This window comes from Muscardinus avellanarius (assembly GCF_963383645.1).
Source record: "Muscardinus avellanarius genome assembly, chromosome: 18".
Classification (NCBI taxonomy): Eukaryota; Metazoa; Chordata; class Mammalia; order Rodentia; family Gliridae; genus Muscardinus; species Muscardinus avellanarius.
In genome coordinates, this window is record NC_137804.1 from 2,274,010 (window position 1) to 2,280,009 (window position 6,000).

At 45.5% G+C, this 6,000-nt stretch overlaps 1 pseudogene across 1 annotated transcript; it reads right to left on the reverse strand.

The window, feature by feature from the left end:
* Positions 1-1,960: 1,960 nt before the first annotated feature.
* LOC308276840 (histone chaperone ASF1B-like) lies at positions 1,961-2,567 on the reverse strand (annotated as a pseudogene). The gene has a single exon. The product of its transcript is annotated as a histone chaperone ASF1B-like (transcript).
* Positions 2,568-6,000: the final 3,433 nt, after the last annotated feature.

Consider the following 6,000-nt stretch of genomic DNA (forward strand, 5'->3'; position numbering starts at 1 on the left):
ATCCTCCCCAAGGTGAACGGGCACGTGGGAGAAGTGGCAATAATTAAATCAGTTCTATCTGGTGCAAGACTTTGATCACAGAGACTGTAATCTCTGCACACACTTTATACTAATCCATCTTCCAGTCACAGAGGTGGTTTCCCAGGGACCTTCACACCAAAAAAAAGGGGGGGGACTCTGAACTGAGGGCATGAATATCCCAACCATTCACAAGATATAACACACACACACACACACACACACACACACACACACACACACAAAGACAACATGTGAGTTTCTATTCATATGTCCTGTGTGTACATGAGTTTACTTGACATATGTTTGGTAGTGTTTACTCCCCAGAATCATGTGTGTATGTGTGTTTGTGTTTGTGTGTGTATGTGGGTGTATGTATGTTATTGGGAATTGAACCCACAGCCATTCTACTTCAAAGCTATACCTCCAACATTATTTTTACTTTTTATTTTAAAACAGGGTCTCACTATACGTCTGAGAGTTTCACTATGTTGCTGAGACTGGCTTTGAAACCTGCAATCCTCCTATCTCAGCCTCCCAGGTCCTGGGATTATAAGTATGTACCATCACACCTGGCTCAAATACTGAAAATTCTGAGCACATAAGTAGAGATGTGTCAGAAGGCCACAGGATAGCATCAACATAGTGGCTGAGACGATGGCTTGCAGGTTCTAAGATGGATGTATAGAAGAGCAGAGACAGAAGGTGCAGAATAGAGAGAAGTTTAAGGGATAAAGAGGTGAGGGGAGGCCAAAGGACTTGGAAGGTGGGAGTCTGCATGGCAGAAAATTGTGACCAGATGCTGACAAATCTAGATTTATGATTTAGAGGCAGCAGTAAACAAATCCCAGTGACCACGGGGTTCAGGATGCAGCAGTGGGACATCACTGAGCGTCAGCTCATGATGTTATCTGATTCATCCAACCATTTCAACTTTTATTATCAAGGATGACAGGAGGAAGAATTAAACAGACTGTGTCTCAGGTGCCCCATTCTTCCAACGCTAAAGGCCAAATATTTGACTCTTAAAAACTTCTAGGTTTTCAGACACTGTTTTTTTTTAATATAAAAACTCTTTAATATACAAACTGTAATCGCAACAGCATCTGCGTAGCAGCGAGAAGATGAGGGGGAGGTTCACAGAAGGGAGCATATTGGGGAGGATTTTCAGGGTGCTGAGTGGTTCCCGTGCCCCGAATCACCGTGGCCTAGGAAAGCCTGTGTCTCAGCAGAGGGCAGACCGAGGCAGCCAGGGGTGGAGGGCCCTGATGGTGACACTGAGTTGGCCTGAGCACAGCAGACCCCCCCCCAGCATGCCACCTCCTCCCAGGGCTGCCTCCAGGGCCAGCCAAACCTAGTTAGATGACAAGAAGGTGGCTGAGACTCAACAGGCACCCATGTTCCTCAGCATCCTGCTGATCACACCTTGGGGAGGAGTTTTCTAGGAACTGTTGTGCTGAAAAGCCAAACGAGGAGATGCCCAACTGGGGAAGGGACAGAAACTGTATCTGAGGCTACCTCCTAAGCAGGACTCCCAGCCTGCAGTGCTAGGAGGTGGTGGATCTGCTCAGAGGCTGGAAGAAGGAAAGGAACAACAGAGCCCCTGGCCAACAGCCTTACCAGGCGGGGACCCAAAGAACCGCACGGCAGGAAGGCCTGTGGAAGAGCTTTGGGTCCACAGCACCACAGGAGCTGGGTGGCACAATGGCCTGCACGTGAATTCATAGTGTAGGAAAATAGTGACACGAGGCAGAAAGAACTGAGGGAAGTGCATGCTTCTTTTAGGCCTGTGCAGTGGAGGCGGATGCTCCTTCCAGCAGAGGCAGGCAGAGACCTGACTCCCCTCCTTCCTCAGAGCTCCGCGGGACAGGCCTGGATGCAGCTAGTGGCCCTAAGTCCTCCAGGTGTTCTGCACAACTCTCTGGGGGACCTGGCTTCCCAGTCAGATGCAGTCCATGGAGTTCTTGTGGAAGAGGCCAGGGGTGCAACTCGGGAGGTCCAGGCCCTTGAGAGGAGTGCAGCCGAGGGGAGGCCGCAGCTCAGGGCGGGTTCCTGGCTCTCTACGGCCTCCAACCTGTCTGCGCTGTTGTCCCAGTTGATGTGGAAGCGGGTCACCCAGGGATTGGAGGCCAAGATGTTCCACTCGAGCTAGAGAAGTCTGGCTTCAAGGGTGGGTTCTCCCACAGCTCAGGGTTGGGGTACTCATTGTTGACGTAATAGCCCGCACGGATGAACTCCTGTCCATGGTAGGTGCAGGTGATAAGGACCACAGTCACACCCACAGCATCAGTTTCCGGGATGAGGGATGGGTTGGGGGCATCGGCCTGAAAGACAAACATTTGCCTTCCCGCTGGGACAGGGCCCACCAGAACGGAGTCTAGGATCTGGTCGAACTCCTCACTCTCTGCTGAATACACGTAAATGATCTTCCAGTCCAGATCATCCGCCAGGGCCTTGTTGTACTCGAAGCTGATCTCGAACCGGAAAGGACTGTGGAAGGGGCTCAGGCTTTCCAGCACCGCCACGTTCAGCACCGACACCTTGGCCATCGCCTAGTCGGGCCACGGTGAAGCTGCAGCCTCATTGTTTATGCTCGATCTGATAGAATGGCATCTCTACTCCATACCACCCCACAATATTCACACATGAAGAGCACGTATATTTCCCCTAGCACATGAATTCTTCTTAGTGTATTCTTCCTACAATTTAAGTTCATCTTTGTGTGAAAAACATAGGATTCAATGGCTAACTTTGTTCATGTTTATTAAAGGAAATAAAGAGAACATTACAACCAGGTGTGTTGGTACATGATTGTTATCCCAGTGCTTGGGAGGCTGAGGCAGGAGGATCATAGGTTCACAGCCAGCCTCAGCAACTTAGTGAGACTCTGTTTCATAATAATAAAAAAAAAAATTATATATATATATATATGTGTGTGTGTGTGTGTGTGTGTGTGTGTGTGTGTGTGTGTGTGTGTGGCTGGCGGTGTAGCTCAAAGGTAGAATGCCTCTGAGTTCAATTCCCAGTGCCACCAAAAAAAAATTAAAAAATTAAATGAAAGAAACATTATAATCATGGAGTGAGCTCTGAAATGTAATCCAGGTAATATATTGAATATACTTTGATTGGTGTTTTGTAGCCTACATTATATTGAAGTTTAGTGTAACAGAAACATACATGCACATAGAACTGGAAATTTTATATCTTTTATGGGTTTATTTGCTATGTGGGTGTGGGTGTTTTTCTCTCTCTCTCTCATTCATTCATTCACTTTTGGTACTGAGGGTTGAACACAGGGGCATTGTACCTCTGAGCTACACCCTCAGCCGTTTCTATTTTTTTTTTTTTTTAATGTTGAAGCAGGGCCTTGCTAAGTTGTCAAGGCTAGCCTCAAACCTTGGACCCTCCTGTCTCGGCCTCTCATGTACTGGGATTACAGGCATGTGCCACCAAGCCTGAGAGTGTGTGTCACTTTCTAAAGATGTTACTTTAGGTTTACACTCCACTCCTTTTACCTATCACTGTCTATCTTACTGCACATATGGTATAATAACCTTAAAAAAAGGTTAGTTCCATTCCTTCCCTCTTGGACTTTGTGCTAGTCTTATGATCAACTTTATTATATATAAAATATATAAAATATCTAAACCATAGCCTAGATTAGAGGTCTAGATTTCCCACTGGCCCAAACATTGCTTATTGTCCAGCCTTCTTCTGGGCCCCTTACTGCTCTTAGTTCAATATGTCATCAAGAAGCTGCAGGCTCGGTCTCCTGGCTCTGAGCAAAGGACCTCCCTGTGCCTGGCAGGGCCAGGCTTAGCATCCTCAGCTTGTGGTCCCCAGCCCATTGCTAACCACACCCATGCCCAGAGGGGAAGCCTCAGCCCTCAACTGTGTTGATGGCCCAGTGGTCCCACTGCTGCCTCACAAGGCACCTTCACAGCCCAGCAATTTAAATCCACAGCCTCAGCCAAAACCAACTCTTTTCCTGTTGTCTGGCTGAGGGAATGTCACTGGGCACTCAGAAGCCAGAGCCCAGGAAGAAAAAATTTTATTTCATTTTAACAGACAACAGATGCCATCCTTGGATTGAACCATCATTCTTGTACTACATCATCTTTTCCGATTCATTCTTTGGCTCTTGGCCCTGCCTTCTCCGCCAATCCTTCCTGGAAATAGCAGCTGTCCGTGGAAGTAAAGGGAACTGTCTCGATTCTTATCCCTTTTCTTCACCATGGTTCTCTATTTTCCCTCTTCTTTTCCTCTTCTTAGTCCACTCACAAAGGAGCCCGTCTCCTTAGGAACTCCAGCGAAGTTTCTACAACTGGTCTTTCAGTTTCAGTAAGTCATCTTCTCTTTCTTGATCAGAAACTCAGTAGATCACCCAAATTATTTCATTAAATTTTTATATCAAAAAATTGGTTAACAAAAGGGGACTTCAGAGAAAGGAAAAGAGATATCATTGGAGACAGGGGGCATGGGGGGAAGGAGACTTGGCAAAAGCAACAGTGCAAAGAGTGATGTGTATAAATACAAGATGATCAGTACCGACGTCAATGACATGTATGGGGAAGTGCAGAGGGGCCCAGAGGGGAGTACATCGAGTGCTGTGTGCATGCGGGTTCCCGTCACTCGCACCCTTATTATGATGTTTAATTACAGTGCATCAGTAGAATTATATTAAAAATTATCTCCAACCTAAACATTCTTGAGAACCAGGCAAAGCAATTAAGACTAAAATCCTCAACAACGTAACATCTAAGAACACAAGATCTGGAACTGAATGGCCTGTGTTCCCATGCCCACTCCTCTATATTTTACCTCATGGTCTCAGCTTACTCAACTAAAAAAATGGGGATAATAATAGAAACTTTTTAAAAGAGGTTGTATGGGTAAATAGATAAATGACATGTGCATCATTTATAGCATAAGCCATGAATCTAATGTACCCTCAGGAAACATATTAAACTTGCTTCAGTCTTCTTGTATCTTTTTCAGAACCATGCGCATACCAATTGTTCAAAAATAGGCAATAAAGAAGAACAAAATCATGTCATTTGCAAGAAGATGGAAAGACCTGGAGAACATTATGTTAAGTGAGATCAGCCAAGCACAGAAAGAGAAGGGGCATATGTTTTCTCTAACATTCTCAAGCTAGGGAGCATTAGGGATACCAGAGTGACTCCGTATAATGGAGGGGAAACCTCAACAAAGCTAGAAAGGAAGGGTAGGAGAGGAAGAAAGCTGAGGTTGATTAATGGAGTAGCTATATTCGAATATGTGTACAAGTGTGAATGTAGCATGGTCAACCTGGACACTCATTGCTGGGAGGGGGGAAAAGGGAGGTGGGGTGGAGGTAGGGCACTGAGCGCTGTGTGAATGTATGCCATTTTCAATATGATCTACATAAAAATAAAATAAAAAATAGACCTTCTTCCCTTTCTTCTTTCCTTTGTAAATTCAATCAGCAGTAGCCAGGCATGGTGGCATACACTTGTAATCCCAGGGAGGCTGAGACAGGTGGATCCCAGGTTCTTGGCCAGCCTCAGCAACTTAGTGAGGCCCTCAATGACTCAGACCCTGTTTCAAAATAAAAAAAAATAATAAGAATAAAAAATTTTTAAAAGGCTAGGGGTGTAACTCAGAGGTAGAATGCGCCTGGATGTGATTCCCAGTACCACAAAATAAAAATAAGTAAATAAATAAACAAATAAACAAACAAGCAAACAGTGACCTCCACCCAGAACAACATGCTAGGACTTGGGGATTAATGAAGAAGAAACCCCACTGAATTGAGGGAGGCGATCTAGGGGAGGTTAGAGGGGAGTAAAGAGAATTAAAGAAAAAACACATCCACGTACCTTATGTACATGTGTGAGAATACCAAAGCCAATCTCAGTATCTTGTATTTGGAAGAGAGATAGTGGGGATGGAGCCGGTAAATTTCACCAACTACTGTGTGCATGTGTGCCACTACCACTG